The sequence below is a fragment of the Lissotriton vulgaris genome, chromosome 7 (genome assembly GCF_964263255.1).
Source record: "Lissotriton vulgaris chromosome 7, aLisVul1.2, whole genome shotgun sequence".
Taxonomy (NCBI): Eukaryota; Metazoa; Chordata; class Amphibia; order Caudata; family Salamandridae; genus Lissotriton; species Lissotriton vulgaris.
The window spans coordinates 638,781,002-638,800,643 of record NC_141695.1 but is presented as its reverse complement, the minus strand read 5'-3'; positions in this window follow the sequence as shown (position 1 = coordinate 638,800,643).

Below are 19,642 nucleotides of genomic sequence, written 5' to 3'. Positions count from 1 at the left end.
GGGAATGTCCCATCAGTTAAAGCATGGGAGTGGAGTTATCTGGACAGGGTGCCCCAAGGGAAGGGGTCATTCAGGCCCTCGCTATCGGTTTTAAGGCGATGAACCCACCTCTGTTCAATACGGAAGAGTGCATGTTGGGTGATGTGTGGGTGCCTCAAGGATTAGCCAAGTAAGACTGTCCACAGTATGATTCATATCCTTGAAATGACCATATAGTTTTGTGTGTTTTTTGAGGCACCTGAGATTACTCTTATGTTCAGTGATCCTCAATTTTGCCTGTCGCATGGTCATGCCCACGTATTTTTGGCCACAGGGGCAGATCACGAGGTAAATACATTTTGATGTATTACAGTTAGTATGGCGTTTGATGTGCCAAAAAAAAGGTTTCTGTCAAAGTGACTTCTTTATGTGTCTTAGTCTGTGGGCAGACTGAACATCCACCACAGGGTCCTTTTAATAATGTATTATTTTTTCCTTGGGGAACTGTGTACCTCTTGTAGGTCTTGAGTCTTTGATAGGGCTTGTGCACTGGACCACGTTAAACATTGCCCTCTAAGGTTCCTCCCTTTGTTGACACGTTGTGCTCAGTCTGCCATATATGTTGCTTCAATCCCGACGCATTTTGAGGCTGAACGCCTCGTTATCATGGGCTGCACACAGAGAAATCAAGGGCTCACCTGGATTCTTTTCATTCTTGATTTATTGAAACCTACCTGGCCGTGGTAGAGGAGCACCATTTCCTGCAAAACTGTGAACGTGAAGTATGCTGTACCTGGATCAATCAGCTTGCATTCCTGACATCTTTGCCTACTCAAGGTTTTAAAAATGCGAAAATAAACACAGGAGAATTGAACCTACGCAAGGCGAATACTGAATCTCACCTGCTCGGACCACAACTACCATCATGCCATCTGGCATCTGTTGTGTGCCACGCCCACTGTGGGCGGTTCTTTCAATAAATCAAGAATGAAAAGAATCCAGGTGAGCCCTCGATTTCTCTGTGTGCAGCCCATGATTACGAGGATTTCAGCCTCAAAACGCGTCGGGATTGAAGCAACAAAAGAAAAGGATGCAAGAATAGCACGCTGTAGCGAGGTGCACAGACCGGATGGTAAGGGACAGCATGTGTGCCCTCTCGAAGCTCAAGGGCAATTTGTGGCAACATATATATATATATATATATATATATATATATATATATATATATATATATATATATATATATATATATATATACTCAAATTCACGGAAAAAACAAAGGTTGCAAGGACGTTATAGATTTCACTCATAAAAACCATAGAAATTCAGCGGTTATAGTTGCAAGAGGTATCCATGACATACGCCCCGCAATGTACTGCTTCTGACCTCACATATTACTAGAGGTCTAGGGTGTCAGGATTTTTCTACCCTGCCCCCTTCTCTTTTTTTTGCATTTTCTGTTGGGACTCAGCTGAAGCTAAGTCCCAAGATCGCTGCCAACACCTCCTGGTTTGAAGTGTTGGCAGCCAATCAGATTTGAGCACGGGGTTGTCAGATCCTCAGAGGATCTGTGTCCCTATATAAACAAATTTTAATTTCTTTTAATAACTCACGAAAAGTCACTTCCCTGGACCAATATCGACCTTTCTGCCCAATTTCGTGCAATTCTGTTCAGCAGTTCGGGCAGTAACCTTGTCTAAGTTTCCGATAGGGAAAATGGATTTTGGGACCACCCCTTTATCTCGGACCCTACTTGAGAGATCACCACAAAACTTTCAAGAAAGCAGCTGGAGTGAGCGTCTTACTATTGTTGAAAATTTCGCAAGGATTTATCAAATGACACAGAAGTTATTGGCAAATAAAAAAGACTCTTACTATGGAAATTAGGTCCTAACTATGACTACCTACTGGCAACCGCCAGTAGTTATAAAATAAATAAAGATATATATATATATTTTTTAGGTGCACTTCGTGCCGGGCCTGTACGTTTGCTGTCAATGGTACACATTACACATCAGCTTTAAGTGAGAGACCAACTCCAATAAAAGAACATCTTACATGTCGCAGTGATTTTGTGGTATATCAACTCACCTGCACATGCTCACTATCATATATTGGTCGCACTAAGCTGCAAGCAAACCAAAGCATCTTGCAGCACATACGAGCAATAGTAAACTCTGACATGAACTATCCAGTGGCTCGCCACTTTAAGGCAGTGCACGATAAGAAACTTAAAGATATTAAATATACTTTATTGGGCTCTGTCGCTATTCCGGGCAGAGGTGGTGATCGTGAGAAACTTTTGCGACAAAAAGAAGCCTACTTTATACTGCTGCTCGATACAAGATCTCCTAACGGTTTAAATGCTTTTGATGAATTACACCATTTTTTATAATTGTGTTGATTGTTGATTCATCGGTCTCTTTGAGTTATCCTTTGCTAATATTCAAATGTATTTCAGAATACATATATATATACATGATTAATTTTTTGATAGTATGTAGTGTACACTTTGTTGTAGGTTCCAGATGAGTTTCAACCACCTACATTTTTAATATTACATGTATCTGACATCTGAATGTGTTGATCACGTTTTTTAGCACTTGCACTTTAGCAATCAAGCATTTTGAGCAATTGACATACAAAAGTTGATCATATGAAATTTATTTGTGAAGGCTAGTGTTGCATGGTCATATAGTTGCATTTTGCACTTGCATTTTATTCGTTTACACTATATATATGTGTAATTTTGAAACGGACCGTAAATGTTTCATTGTCTATAATCTGAAACTTACGACATGACAATGCCTGTACAAACAGTTTTTTTTTAACCTGAAGGGATTTAACCTAGTAATTGCTGTTTACACTGTTTTATTTTGCTCCTTCATTCCTAAGCACTATGCTTTAATTTTTTCTTCAGATCATTATTAGTTATCTGATCTTGTTTACTACTTTTGTTTGTTTTACTGCTTGTTTGTTATTACACTTTACCCATGCGTCCTGTTTCTTTAGGCGTTTGGGCTTTTAACTTCCATATAATGCTCTGCCTACTCCTAACGTGTCATGTGACCAAGCTCCGTTCGCGGAGCGAAACGTGTCAGGGAGCGGCACTTGCTCTGGCACACTTATGCAAAATAAACATTGCACTGCTGGCACTTTAATCGGTGTTGTGGCTTCAATGATTTAACATCTAACTGATTGAATGGTGGAGTGGAGGTCTACGCCCGTTTAGACCGCAGTGAGAAGCGGTCGGGATTCCTTTAATATATATATATATATATATATATATATATATATATATATATATATATATATATATATATATATATATATATATATATATATATATATATATACACATATATACATATATATATACATATATATACATATACACATACATATCTATATATTAGCTACTACCCTGTTATTGAACTGCAGTACCTTATGTTTTAATCACTACACAAACTCTTTTTAATTTACTTTAAGATGTGACATCAACATGTGTTAAGAACCTTTACTTTTCTTCTTTGTCTATGACAGACAAATTGTAATTGTATCTTTAAAATGGCTGCATTGTGGAGACGTGGGTCATGTGACCAAGACCACGGACATGGTCGAAACGCGTCGTCTTTTCTACCAGGAATAAACTTACCTCCTGCATCTATCTTGTGGGCTTGCCTGATTTCCTGTTCCCTGGATCTCTGCTCTCCAATACATTGGCGGCGGCGCCCGCCGGCGAAGCCCCAACTCGTGAGGAAGGGTACTCCGCTCTCTGCCCACCCTGCATCTGGCTTCCTTGTGGTTAGGAGTACCCGCCAGGCGGCCAAACCACAGAAGGTAGACCACTTTCTCTTCCCTTATGTCAAATCATACCTACGTGACACAACCGATTTCCTTTACAAAACCAAAGACATCAGAGTGGGGGTGGGGATTGGCTAGTATGTCTAGATGTGGAGGCGCTCTACACGAGCATACGACATGCCGATGGCATAAAAGCCTGTCAGTTTTTCCTAAGGATCCGTAGAGTGGAATATTTAAAACATACCAACTGGCTTGCTTGCTGCATTGTGGAGACGTGGGCCATGTGCCCATGACCACGGGTGTGGTCGAAACGCGTTGTCTTTTCTGCCAGGAATAAACTTACCTGCTGCATCTATCTTGTGGGCTCGCCTGATTTTCTGTTCCCTGGATCTCTGCTCTATAATATACATATATATATACAAAAAAAAATATGTATATATATATATATATAATAGATATATATCCACATATATGTATATATATATATATAAATAATATACACACATGTGTATATATGTATATATATATATACATATATATATGTGGAGAGAGAGCGAGAGAGAGAGAGAAAGAGAGAGAGAGAGAGAGAGAGTGCATGCTGGGAGTTGTATTGTCTTCCTACTGTGGCGTAAAACAATTGAATTTAAAGTCATGTGGTTACTTAAATAAGCAACCTGCCTCGCCTGTCAACAAGGCTCGCCATAGAGCTGAAACGCGTAAGGATTAGTAAGGCATTCGATTGGTGTCACTCTTGAATAAAATAGTATTGGGCTCCAGAAATTACTTTGGCGCCTTTTGTCCTTTGGATCATGGCCTCGTGGGAGGCAGAAACGCGTCATGGCGGAGGTGTGGGAGTTTATCTAATAAACTTAACATTTGCACTTAATCCTGGGTCTGCTATTTTGTCACTGTTGCAGCTGTGGTGACGGATTCCTGTGGATATACATATATATATTAACCCTGGGCGAAGCACTATGCTACGCTCGCGGAGTTTGCGAAGCTGCACGTAGCACAGTGCGAACACGCGTAGCGTAGCGTAGTGCAGCGCTCATTTTTTGCTTGTTCGCGGTCCTGAGCGTCATGTTCGCGACCGCGAGCAAGCAAAATGACATCCCGGCGAGATTCTCAATGCGGGGAGGTAAGGTTTCTCATTGTGAGTGGTTGCGCATGCTCGCGACTGCTCTCAATGAGAAACTACCAGTTCGCGTTGAGAAAGCTGCAGCTCGAGTAATAATCTACTCGAGCAGCAGAAAACTACAGCTCGCACTGTGCAAGATGCCATTTTCAATGATTGCACAGTGCCGGATGCTTGTGCGCACTGTGCAATCATTGGAAACGCATCTTGCACAGTGCGAACATGCTACTACGCAGCTCGCGTAGCGCTACGTGAATTTCACGTAGTGCGAAGTGCACTTTGCATAACTTTGCGTAGCTTCGCGTAGCGCTACTTCGCGAACTACGCCCACCCTTAATATATATATATTGCTTCTGTGGCCCGTTGTCAGCATGCTGTTGCCTGCCAAATAAATAAGGTTAATGCAGCGTTGGTTGAGGTGTCTTCAATTTGGTGGCAGCTTCGTTTGGATTATATGTGTGGCCCGTCTCGGTATATGTGTGGCCCGTCTCAGGTCCTAGTGCCTTGAATGTGAGGTACGGCGTGGGAACAATGCACCTGTTTGGAGAGGCGCAAACAGAGCAGCAGGCTGTTTCGTGTCACTGAAGCAACCTGATGGGAATTTTAATAAAGGAGGTGAAGGGCAAGCAGTTCTACTAAAGATTGAAAATACCTACCTGGACTATATCACCTAGAAGTCTTAGCAAGTACACACCCACTTTGGTTTTATTGAAAACACCTGGTATGAACATTCACGCGGCTCCTTTCCCCTGCAAGCCAAGCCAGTGACAAAGGGAAGCTGTTCCCGAAATGCGTATGGATGAAATTGGCGAAAATACCTTGCTTCTGTGGCCCGTTGTCAGCATGCTGTTGCCTGCCAAATAAATAAGGTTAATGCAGCGTTGGGTTTGGTGTCTTCAATGTGGTGGCAGCTTTGTTTGGATTATATGTGTGGCCCGTCCCGGTCACGAAGACAACCCCCTGCTGGTGTAGCAGGTCCTAGTGCTTTGAATGTGAGGTATGGCGTGGGAACAACGCACCTGTTTGGAGAGGCGCAAACAGAGCAGCAGGCTGAATCATTTTGTCCACCACAAGCGTGGAAGGGTATGCTCAGACAGGAGTCCCTTGCTCACTGCACCATCAGGATTCAAGAAGGCCGGGCCGAAGATGGCTGTAATGCCAGAAACCGGTCCCCGGAAGCTTGTTTCCTTTCCAGTTAAAAATTGGCTTGGTAGTTTGGTCTGCCCTGTTCCCATGATGCACTGGGCCAGGGACAGACTAATTTGCTTGTAGCCTGGCTCTGAGCTGGGATGGTGCAGTGAGCTAAAAAACGGTGATGGATCAAGCCCTGATCTGTTGACTGGGTACGAGTGTTCTGTTTAATTCAGATACTCTGTCCATCACCACCCCCTTTTCTGAATCGTTTTGTCCACCACAAGCGTGGAAGGGTATGCTCAGACATGAGTCCCTTGCTCACTGCACCATCAGGATTCAAGCAAGCCGGGCCGAAGACGGCTGTAATGCCAGAAACCGGTCCCCGGAAGCTTGTTTCCTTTCCAGTATAAGAATTGGCTTGGTAGTTTGGTCTGCCCTGTTCCCATGATGCACTGGGCCAGGGACAGACTAATTTGCATGTAGCCAGGTTCTGAGCTGGGATGGTGTAGTGAGCTAAAAAACGGTGATGGATCAAGCCCTGATCTGTTGACTGGGTACGAGTGTTCTGCTTAATTCAGACACTCTGTCCATCACCACCCCCTTTTCTGAATCGGACCACTTCTACAAAAGCAATGCTTCTTTGATGAGGAAAAGGTGAAGGTGTGGCCCCTCCGCCCATAAGGATGGGCCTGCTGTTATTAATTCAAAGATGTCCTGAAAATAGGTTTGGCCCAGGGCCCTCAAAATCCTTAAGATGTCCCTTGGTTAAAATAAGTAATTTTACCGCACTTTTTCTCCACCTTCCATTCCTCAAATCTGCTTCTTTTGGGCAGATTTCACTGCCCTTCCTCCGATGGCGCAGGCAGGGTTAACATATGAGTAAAAAGTGTCAAGTTGAACACTTTTTCCCTCTTATATTTTCCCCTCTTCGGCCCAATATAATAGAGGTTCTATAGTAAGGAAACTTTGCAGCTCTGCCAGAAAGGGCGGATCTGTGTGCTTTCACTTTGTTCTAACTAATCGAAGTACAAACTCATGAAGTCAATTTCACCTACCGCTGGCTCATCTAATCAAAGATTTAACATGCGAATGACATTCCTATGGAGTGAAAGTCATAGACTGAAATAGATTCGTCGTTTAATGCTTCATCTTTTAATCAGTTTAATGTGTTGAATTGCAAAGTAAAACCCTGAAGCTTTTGATTTATGACGACAAAAGCTATTGTCCACTTGCAGTGCCATTATTTTGTTTTTTAAATACGGTCATACATTTTATAAAAAATTACCAGCCATAAATCGAAACTATGGTGCAATTTTCAAACATGTTTTGCACAATACAGACACATGTATCCGCTCATATATTGTAGTAATAATGTAGAGGTTAATATCACAATTTGATGTTTGTATCTCCCTATTTAATTATGCTCAAATTGGGACGGATGGTTGGTGCTGCCCCATTTAGGATTTAGATTTGTAATTTGCAGGCAACAGACATCAGCAGCAAGAAACTTAATTTTCAGAGACATCGTGGTAGTAATTAAAATGTACTGGTGCATAATATTGATTTTTATAGGTTCAATGTTTTATTTTCATTAAATAGTTTTAAACTCACTTTAACGTTTAATTTCTTTTGTACAAGTAGGTGAGTTATTTGTTGATGAGTTGGTACCCACTTTAAAAGTAGCTATCCATGAGTTTAAGTCGATGAGTTTGAGGCTCGGTGTGTTGCAAGTCTATGGATTTACAACGCACTATCGTATTGAGCTGTAAGAATCTCTAGACACTATGATTTGGCCTAATTTAACTTCTGTGGTCCTCCTTCCAGCATGTTGACAGCAAGCACGCACTATGGGGTACTGTTGTTCATACCTCTGATAGATGCATCAGCCGCAGGAAGTAACTATGGCAAATGATGCCTCTGCAGCTCTAGATCCCAAATCACCAACTGGAAATAAAGGAGCCCGGGAACGAGGCCGAAGGAAGGAGTGAGTAACTGGATTTGGCCGCAGTGGCTGCTGGTGACTTTTCAAAGCGTAAGGCATAAATGCCCACATGCATCAAGGTATTAAGGAATCGCAAATGGTGTGATTCGGTAAAATCGGCCGTTTGTGATTCCTAAAATCCTTTTTAGCATGCATCAATCATTTTTGGAAAAATCGCTATTTTTAGCGATTTCCAAAAATGCGATTGCTTCTAAGGAATCGCAAATTTGCGATTCCTTAAAAGCAATGCATGATTGTTTTTAAAATTGCGAATTCGCAATTAGGGGGGGCAAATTACCACGAGGGTGAACCTCGTGTTAATTTGCGAAAAAGGTTTAAAATGCTCAAATTAGCATTTTAAACACTGTCATGTTACAGACACACATGTCCTTAGGACATGTGTGTGTGAAACATCCATTTGAAAATACATTTCAGGGGTGCAGGGGGTGGTCCAAAGCACCCATGGAATGCATTAACATTTTGCGAATTCCAATTTGCGAATTAGCAATTCCCATTGATTCCTATGGGGCTTTTGGCTCATAGGAATCAATGGGAATTGCGAAATCGCAAATTGGAATACGCATAATATTTGCGATTCGGTAAAAATTGCGATTTTTACTGAATCGCAAATTTTATGCACTTTCAATCATGCATCCCGTTTTGCGATTCCTTATTTGCGATTCGGTAAAAATCGCAAATTAGGAATCGCAAAACCGGACTTTGATGCATGTGGGTGTAAAGTTAGAGACCTGTTCAAATGAGTGCATAACATTAAGCTAAGGGAAGTACACAAAGAAAGGAAATCACCCATTGTAATATGAACTACAAAAAATAATCCCTTTAAAATATACCCAAAGGCTAGACTTTGTGTAGCCTTTATTATATGATCGCACCTTTGTCTTACAGATTGCAAGAAAATCATTAGAAGAAAAACTGCACTCCCTAATTTTGAGTGGTGGTTAGCGAGCCACTAAAGCTTGAGCCGGACTTGAGTCAAATATTTGACTCTGGCTCAACTCATGATCCTCTGGAGCACTCAAGCCCAAATCGAGCCAGGAAGGATTTCATATGGCTTCTGCTTGACACACTTTAACCTCGAATCGAAGCCAAGGCAGTGATCTTTGTGTGTGGAGAAGTGTGGCTCAGGGGTTAGAGGCGGCAGACCCGGAAGCTGAGATCGGCCCTGGACCAGGGTTCAATTCCCCGCCTCGGTGGGTCTTGGGCTAAAAAAAAAATTCCACAGTCTCGATAATTCTCGCTCCGGTGCCTTCTCGACTCACGGGTTCACGCTCTGCGACTCTGGGCAACAGCTTGCTTAATCTCCACAACGGCCCCTCGCGGCGGGATGCCTGGCTTTCACCTTGTGGATACCCTGCCGGGGCCTCTCACAGGGGAATACCAGGACGGGTTCCCTAGGCAAGCGCCAGGATGCCCTTTGTGGTGACAGGTCGCGCTATATAAGTATACCTACATTTACATCTTTGATGTAAGAAAAGAGAGAGAACTAGACACTCATTTAGTGTCTAAATTATACACAATGAAACCAAAAAACCTGGGTTTAACCCCAAATCCCCCATTTGGCAATTGTGTGTGATCCTATTATATGTGGGTCTTTATTTCAAAGTGCCTCCGTTTTTATTATGACATGCACGATAACCTTCAAATACATGAGTTCAGACTATGTGCTGTACCCATCTCTCTTGTAGGTTGTTTTTTTATGCAGTTGTATATAGCATAAAGTCGACCTGAAGGTTAATTTTATAGACTATAATGTTGCATTGTCAATTATAGGAATCTAGGTCAGACATAAGGTGCACTTGAGAACTAACTTGCCTCTTAGTGCACTAGCAAGATTGTCATCACGGCTGCGGACTGGGGGCTTGAATGTTTCTATTTCTAAATTGGAGTATTATAACCTGCTGGACGGTGGAGGAGACACACTTCGTCATCCTAAAGAAATACACTATTTAGAATTTTCAAAAGTCTTTATCATGTTTTACACAATATCTGTTTGCCATTTGTGTCAATGGTCTGAACGCCCTATTACAATGTTTACGGTCCGCCTGCGGTGGCAGAGGTGCAGACAGTGGTGGTAACTGGTGGCAGTGCCGGCATTGGCACCACCGTGGGAAATATGGCCTGTCTTTACGACGGCCTTTTCATGGCGGAGACCCCACCATGAAAAGCTTGGCGGAGAAGCAAGTAAAGGGCCACAAAAAGGGTCCCCAGGCAATTTAGCCCATGGGGATGGTGGCAGGGGGCACATGTTGTGCTCCCCAAGGGGGGCTTAGGGGGCAGCCAAGCCCGCAAGGTCTGCCGTCTGGGCAGTTTGGGAGGGGGAGGGACGGCCGGCAGCAGGCAATTTTTGGGGTTAATTATTTTGGGCTCTGAGGGAAGTAGCCCAAAAGTAGCCCAATCCAGTTTATAGCCCAAAAGCTATAAGGTGTTGCTCCTCCCTCTCCAAGCCACCATTTTAAGTTTGGTGACCTGGTGGCTGGGAGGGTAGCTGTAATACATTTTTGAGTAGTTAGTCTGAGGGTTTTTCGGCCTTTTGCATTATATCACATTCGACACGTTGGGGGCCACGCGCCCGGTGAGGCGCGCGTCCGTGGGGGTAGCAGCCGCCGTCGCAGCCTGCTCGCCCCCCAAAAGAGCAGGCTGCGACGGCGGCTGCTACAGGTGAGTGCCCCGGGCCGCAAAGGTGGCATTCCGGCAGCCCGGGGTGCTGATTTACAGTCGCAGGTTCTGATGAGCGACGAGGCTGCCGCGGGAACTGTCGAGGGCGGGGTTCGCAGGCGGAGCGTGTCTCGAGGCTCCCCGGCTGGTACAGGGAAAGCGCCGGGCTGTTCCTATAACAGGAAGGCGTCCCTGCAGGGTGAAACTGCACTGGAACCTTCCATTTACTCGGGGGCTCCAGCAAAGGCAAAGAAGGGTGGGGCCCGCCGGAGGAAAGGGCCGCGTGGGCCCGATGTCGGACCCCGGTGTAATTGAGCAGGGGCGGGGGGGACAAGGGAGCTCCTGACCCTGGGTTAGTTTGGGAGGCAGAGAAGGGGGGAAGGAGCCCCTGGCTTTCATCGGTGTGGCGTATCATTCCCCTGAGAGCCTGCCAGGTAGTAGGGAACCTGGGAGCTGTCTTGGGCATGCCTCAGGAGGGGGCAAAGTGGGTGTACAGCTGGGAGATTTGCAAGGTACCGAGGGAGGGGGTCAAGCCGGGCAGGAAGGGGAGCTGGGTGGGGGAGGGCTGAGGGATTTCATGGGTAAAGGGGGGGTCATTGGGAGAGGGCGGAAGGGCCCTTCAGGTGGAGGATGTCACGGAAGAGCAAGATTCGGAGGGGGGTAGAGATTGTGAGGGCCAGGATATATTTTCCTCCTGGCATGAGGAGGGGCTGGGTTTGTCCAGGAGGGAGCACGGGGTCCCTGGGCCTGGACGCAAGGCGCAGGGAGCAGGTGGGTGGAGGTCAGTTGTGGAGGGGGGATTTGGGGGGTCTTGTCCCCTCAAGCGCAGGGTGCGGATATGGGGGGCAGGCGGGGAGGTGAGATTGGGGTGACAATGAGGATCTGGAGGGGTCTAGAGAGGTGGCTATGGATTTCAGCAGAGTGGGGCGTCATTGGCCGGCTAGTACTTTAAAGGTAGACTTGCCAAGGAATGGGGTGGAGGGGGATCAAGAATTTAGGCCCAGCACACCAGACCAGGCATTTTTGTTGCAGGCGGTAACACTGCGCTGGGAGCATGACTTGGCAGAGCTGGAAGCGGCTCATAGGCGCCGAGGTGAAGGGAGGGTGGAGCTTCATGCGGCGTACACGGTACCGTCGAGGGAGCCCGTTGCAGCCAGCATAAGTAGGCCCCGAACGGTCTCGCTGGCCCCAACACCCGATGGCCCTCATCGGGCACGGGACATCGAGGACGCAGGACCATGCAGAACATTTTTATCAGTGATGCGAGGAGAGGGCGGGCAGCACCCACCGTAGTAGAGGGTTGGGGGCAGTGAGTGCCTGAGGAGTTGGACTATGAGGGGGATGGTCTTGAGGAGGGAAAAGTGAAGGAAAGCGAGTCAAAGGGTCTGGAGGTACCTCACAGGTGTGTACAAAGCATTTCGGGGGTGTGGGGGGGACAGATAATGCTGTTTGTAGTACATAGCAGATGTCACAACACCAGGCGGGGCCCATGGGCCGGACAGATGGGTTGGCGGCGACAACAGCTCCTGCGGAGGGCCAGGCTACAGCGAGAATGGCGCTAAGCCTCAGAGCCAGGTAAAATGAACGAAGGATGGGTGAAACCGGTGATGGTTTCGGTGGGGACCGGAGGGGGGCTGGAGAGGAGGGGGTGAGGTTAAGCAGGGGAAAATATGTTTTGGATGTGGGTTTCAGGTACGGAGGATGCAGACAAGTTCAGAAAAAGGCACTCTGGGATCCTTATGATAAATGAAAAAGCTGCTGAAACAGCAATTTCACTCATCCCTGCCTAACCAATCTAATTTCTGAGTATGGGGAAAATGAACTTTTGCACAGAGTTCAAAGTGGAGAAGGTATGTTACCTTTATAATGCGATAAATATCACATGGAACAATTACCACGCAGTCTTTAACACGCTATGCCATTTACCACACAAGACTTTAGCATGCATGTGGTAAGTATAAGGTAAGTATATGGTGGGTAAAAATGGCGATATTGCTGAAGGGTAGTTAGTAAATATGGGAATATAGGTGAAGGAGAGGGTGCAAAGATTTGGGAAGGAGGGCTTTGTGGGGAGTTTCCTCCATAAGAAAATGTATAATATAACTATATAAATAATATGAATGGGAAATAATTAATTAAACATTTTTTGTTTTTATTTTTCTCAAAAAGAAGAAGGGAAATTGGGGGACCCCCCTCCTTGGCTTAAAACTAGAAAAATTTCATTTTAGTATCATTTAAAGCTCTAGTATTTTTTTTCTTAAATAAAGTATTTTTTAGGGCACAATGTAAATGGTTTCGGGGTCTAGGGTGGAGAGAAATTTAGGGGCTCATTATGGGGAATTGGCATGGGGAAGCGCCACAAGTCAATTGCTGTGCTGCCCTACACCAATGTGAAAGAGCTGAAATGCACCATATTTATGTAATACAGTGCATGCGTTTCTGTTCTCCCTGCGCTGGCAAACAATTGACTGCTAGTGCCAATGCATGTACCCTTGCAAGGGTGTCTGTGTTGCATGCAGGATTGTTTTTGTGCAGGAAGGGGCACCTTCCTGCACAAATATAATCCCAAGAGGCCTTTCCCTTTTTATGTGTGTGCTGCAGAATGCAGCACACATGGAAAGAGGAAAAAACTAGGAGAAATAAAAATATTTCTCCTTGTTACGCGTCCTATTGTGAGGCATAAGGTTTTCGAACTTCCCTAGATTTATGTAATTAAGTAAATCTAGGGCAGTCAAAATCTATGGGTGTTTCTGAAGAAAACCCACCACAATGCCCATGGAACACCTCCCATGTGCAGAGTAAGGAAACGGAGCGACTTGCACTGCTTTGTCTTACTCCATATCTATAAAGTCATTCAATGCCACACAAAGTGACTTTGCGTGGCCCCATAGATATGGTTGGGAGGATTAAGCAAACAGTATGAGAAAAAGTGAATAACTAAGAATTTTATTAAAAAGTAATACTGTGCTAAGTGTAAGTACTTTTTGCAAAATATATTTAAGAATTAATGAACACTTAGGCCCTCATTATGACATTGACAGTCTTCCTGTAGGACCAAAAAGACCACCAAGCCATCAGCATTCCCGCTCACCAGATTACACCAGTAATCAAGGGCTGGCCATGCAGCAGTGCTGTGACAGCGCCTACAGCATGTCCATGAATGGTGCGGCATGCACCATGTTGTATATGCTGCACAGTACACGCACAACCATGAACGTTTGGGGGGGCACATCATGTGCCCACCCACACGCACCCTAATGCGCAGACATGGCCGGGAGCCCTCTTGGGGGCCCCTTTACATGCCTTTCTGCCAAGCCTTTCAGGGTGGGGTCCCCACTATAAAATGCTTGGCTGAAAGGCAGGTCATAATCTGCTCAACGGTACCGGCATCAGAGCACCACCACGATTCCAGTCTGTTTTCCTCACCTCTGCTGTGACAGGATCCTGGTGGTGGTCTTGTGGTGGTCCCAACACCACCATCATAATCAGGATGGAGGCCCAACGCAATGGTGACAGTTAAACCGCCATTCATGGGTACGTCAGTCCCACGGCTGCAATACTCATAATTAGGCCCTTAAAGTTTGGGGTTGGGATGCAAAGGGTATAGGGTAATTTAATATTGATGAATTGTTTTTTACTGTTATTAAAATATTTTATAATTCATGTTAAAGGATTAAGGGCATGATTATGAGTTTGGTCGTCCATGGGACCGCCGAACCTGTGGTGAAGGTGTAGTTGTGGTCATGGATCGCCACACCAGTGTTCCAACCACTGCATTATGAGTGCAGCAGTTGGACCGTGAGGAGACAGCTGGAGAAGTGTGGCTCAGGGGTTAGAGGCGGCATACCCGGACCTGGACCAGGGTTCAATTCCCTGCCTCGGCGGGTCTTGGGCTAAAAAAATTCCACGGACTCGATAATTCTCGCTCCGGTGCCTTCTCGACTCACGGGTTCACACTCTGCGACTCTGGGCAATAGCTTGCTTAATCTCCACAACAGCCCCTCGCGGCGGGATGCCTGACTTTCACCTTGTGGATACCCTGCTATCTCACAGGGGAATACCAGGACGGGTTCCCTAAGCAAGCGCCCGGAAACCCATTGCGGGTAGCTGTGCGCTATATAAGCTCAAATACAAAATACAACTGCCGGGGATCTGCAATCACCAGGGGTGGTCCTGAGGCCGCAATATGCTTTGCGGGACAGCTATCACACCGCCAAGCATATTACAAGTTTCTTTCCTGCCTGCTTTTCATGGAGGTGTGACATCCATTAAAAGTTTGGCAGTGAGGAAACAAAGGGGACCCTATAGGGCCCCCTTCAGGCTCCTGGCCAGGGAATATATGCAGCGGGGCACATGGTGTGCCCCCCTGTGTGCCTGCACAGTTGAACTTAATAGTCCATACCATGCAGGACAGCCTTTGGCATTCCCATTGTGGTGCCTTTTTGAAAGGTACCATAGTGGGAATGCCAAAGGACCACCCAGCAGACTTCAAAAATACTTGTAATCTGGCGGGTGGCCGGTGGTGAGCTTTGGTGGTGCTGGGGCGAGGCAGCAGTGTGGCAGCCCGCTACGACACTGCCAAGGTCATAATCAGGCCCTAAGACTCAATTTTTTTTAATGCTTCTCTACAATAATGAAAAAATTAATTAATAACAGATTTTAGGGACAAGATGCAAAGGGTATAGGCATCCAGGGTGGGAAGTAATTTAATGTAGTTGAATAATATTAATTTACCATTAAAATTTATTTATAGGGCTTGATTCTGATGCGGTTAGGAAGGCCTTCGGATTGGAAACGTGTCATTCCGACCGACTCGGAAAGGTTTCCGACCGACAGAGTACGATGTGAGTTAGGCGTTAGGAATATCCCAATCCGAACCCGACAGCATTTTGAATGACCGAGCCGTACGGAGCACAATCGTACGTCTGTACTTGGCGCATTTACGATCAACCAAATACAATGCTGGATTTGGACAGTCTTTCTGAATCGTATCCTCCAACTCGAATCGGCAGTCGGAATCAGACATTGGGGGCCTGTAGTGGGCCCCCTGCACCCAGAGCCTTCCCAACCGGGCCCGAAGGGGTACCATTGGGTCCTCCCTTACCAGCCATGCACAGTTTGGCAGACACCATGGGGTCCCTGCCACAGGGTGCCCAATGTTCCCCAGCCACCCCTTTCTTCAATGGAAGCCTATTCATTTGGTCGGAACAAAGGCTCCCATTAAAGTCAATGGGAGTCCAACCAAATCGTATCTGGAAGTATCCAGATTCATCGTACTCGGTCGGATGGACTCTCCCAATCCGATTCGGTAGTAAATCATTCCCAAACACATTTGGTCAGGAAGCTTTCCAAACCGCATCAGAATCGGGCCCATAGTGTAAGGACTAATACCCTCATAATATTTCCGAAGGAAACTTTTGCAAAATATATTTTTTTTAAATGAACATTTAATCTTTAGGGACATTATGAAAAGGTTATGGGCTCAGGCTCGGAAGCAGTTTAACATTGGTGAAGATTATATTCAGTAAAAAAAACTTTTTATATTGTTATATATATACTCAAATATTATTTTATATGGACCAGTAACACTATTAAGATATCCTTTTTAAATTAATTAGAAATTATTATTTATTTAAACAGATACTGAAAAATTAAAACTTCAATATGTTTTTTTTATATAAAAGGCCTGTCATTTCGGTGGCTGTTGGACACCGTATCGGGCTTGGGACTTTCCGACAAGGAGTCGGCGGTCCCGACTGCGAAATTGCAATAGAAGCGTCTGCCTTTTTCTATTGTGGCTAGTGCTGTGGACCGAAAAATGGCAGCTGCACAAGCCACAATACAAAAAGGACTGATATCAAACATCCATGCACTGTGTGCCAGGCATCATGTGGTACCTGGCACATGGTGTATGGCTGTTTGGGGCGGCACAACATGTACCCCCCTGGCTCCATAACAGAGGCCCACAGAGAACAGGAGCCCTGCTAGGGGCCCCCAAAGTCCCTTTCCATCTGCCTTTACATGATGGTGGGACCACCACGTAAGGGCAGAGGGAATCCTCAGCCTTCACAGACATGGCCCCTAGTGTAGGGATTATGCTCTGACCCCCGCCCAACAGGCTCCTTGAACCTGTCGGAGGCAGTGGTATTTCCCCCAGCCCAAATCGCTCTGACCACTGGCATTGTAATGTGGCGGCGGACCGATACTCTGGATGTCAGGTGGACTGCCACCAACGGCCTTTTATTGGAGGTCTGCCGAACATACTAATTGGGCACTTTATGTTTTATTTCGGGCCTAATTACGAGTATGGCGGTCCCAAGACCGCAATATTTGCAGTGGTGATCCGATCATCACATCCTTGGCGGTCTGACCACCCTTAGGACCATGGTTGTTGGATCACCACAAGACCGCTGCCGTTGCCAGGATCCAGGATCCCGCCTATGTGATGGTGGTAAAAGGAGCGAACTGTGGGGGTGGTGCCGATGATGGCACCACTGTGCTGCTCATGGCCTTCCCTTCTGCCAAACTTTTTATGGTTGGGACCTCGCCATGAAAAGATTAGTAGAAAGGAAGGAAAGGGGACCAAACAGGGCACCAGGGTGATTCTGCCCAGTGTGGGTAGTGACCGTGAGCACATGTTGTGTCCCCCAATGCTTCCCTTGACGTACGCGCACTGTACACTATGCATTATGCAAGACCTGGTGCATGGCAACAGTGCATTCCCCCATGACAGTGGATAGCAAAACACACAAGATGATGGACGGAATGTTGCACAATGGCAACACATTCATCCCCAGTCACAGATCTGGGTTTAATCCATCCTTATTTTTCTCACCAAGCCAACCCAGTGCAGATATGGCCATATGCAAATCAGTCTTGACCCTGTGCCTCATGGGAACAGTCCAGCCCGAACTGCCAAGCCATGTCTTCCCTGGACCGGAATCAAGCATCCTAGGACTGGTTTCTGGCTATCAGCCGTATTCAGCCTGGATAGCTTGACTCCAGTGGCGTAGTGAGCAAGGGGCCCACGTCTGGGCATACCCTTCCCACATAGGGTGAATAGCAAAACACACAAGATGATGGATGGAATGTTGCACAATGGCAAAACATTCATCCCTAGTCACAGATCTGGGTTTAATCAATCGTTATTTTGCTCACCAGACCAGCCCAGTTCAGACATGGCCATATGCGAATCGGTCTTGACCCTGTGCCTCAAGGGAACAGTCCAGCCCCAGATGCCAAGCCATGTCTTTCCTGGACAGGAATCAAGCATCCTAGGACCGGTTTCTGGCTCTCAGACGTCATCAGCCAGGATAGCTTGACTCCAGTGGCATAGTGAGCACGGGACCCACGTCTGGGCATACCCTTCCCACATAGGGTGAATAGCAAAACACACAAGATGATGGACGGAATGTTGCACAATGGCAAAACATTCACCACCAGTCACAGATCTGGGTTTAATCCATCGTTATTTTGCTCACCAAGCCTGTCCAGACCCATGACAGTGGAGGCGTTGCAGTGCGGCTGTATTGCCTTCAAGCTCTGTATATGAGCCAAAGTGTGCTGCAAGACTGCCTCTGTCATGCCGCCAGCCAAGCTCTGAAGTAAAAATCCGGCTGTTGGGATGCCGCTGGCTGGGCAGTGTTCTCCCAACCGCCTATGCTGCGACCTGGGTGTTCAACCTCAAAGATCGTTATCAGGCCCATAATACGTAAACTGTAATAACTAAAGTCAAACATTAATGTAGTAAATATATACTTTTTTATTGATTATTATGTAAAAAGTATAGGCTTTTATATATTTTATTCAAACTGAGAAAACAAATAACATTTATTAGTGTTCAAACATTTCTTTTAAACATTAAAAAATGAACTTTCTAATGCTTTTTCATTAGTTTTTATGGAAGTGTTTGTCTCTTTTTTATTTTTTAAAAGCAGCCCTTTTTTAGATGCTTTCTAGCTTGTACATCTCATTTGTTAGTTGGCAGTGTGCTGCTGACATGAACGGAGGTATGCTGCTGCTTCAGAGAGGTAGAAAAGTGTTTTGATAAATATTACTTTTAAGGTACCTTAATTTGCTGGGAAACTCGAAGGGAAGTGTTGTGAGTATAGATGTAATATGTAATGTTGAATGTATTGTGTTTTTAACCCGTTGTTCTAGTACAGGTAGAAGTAAATATGCTTTCCAAGTTGTTTTTTTTACATTTGATGTTTTTCAAAACAAATTTCTATTTTGAATGTATGCTTTTTTGAATGTTGCATATTTATTTTTTGTTTGTAAAAAAAAACTTTTCCAGGAGCAGTTTTTGATTTGATTCTATGAATTTTTTTAAACTTTTTTATGGGATCGAACATGGACATTTTTTGCAATTGAATACTTTAGAATGACAATAGATGTTTCTTCATAAATTACTGTTATTTAAAGTGAGAAGACTTTTCCATTATTGTAAAATATTTAAAGACAGGAAAGTACAATTGTTTTGTAATTTAAGCAGTTTTAGCTCTGTCAAATGAATACAATATTTTTCAAATTGTCAAATTGTTATATTTTACTTAAGGGCCTTTCATTCAATCCCTCTGTTTTTAAGGTCACTCCTGTTTGTAGACTATTTGCAAAAGATTGTTCTTCTGTTATTTGTTTAAAACGTATCTCCTTTTTTAAAATGTCTAAACACTGAGAAACATTAGAGTGGATGCTTTCAATCAAGCTGTTGAAAGTGTTATGTCAAGCCTCAACAGCATTATTTGTTCTTGCTGCTTCTAGTAAGCAGGTCAGGTAGCAGGTTCAGCACACAGTGGGAAATGTGGCTGCTATTCTATGGCCTAACATGTTTAGATGGCCAATCCATGTTTTCTCAAAGTCATTTAAAAGTGGTGGCAACCTTTCATCATGTTGTTAAAAATATTGCCATTGAAAAATAACTGTGTAATGAG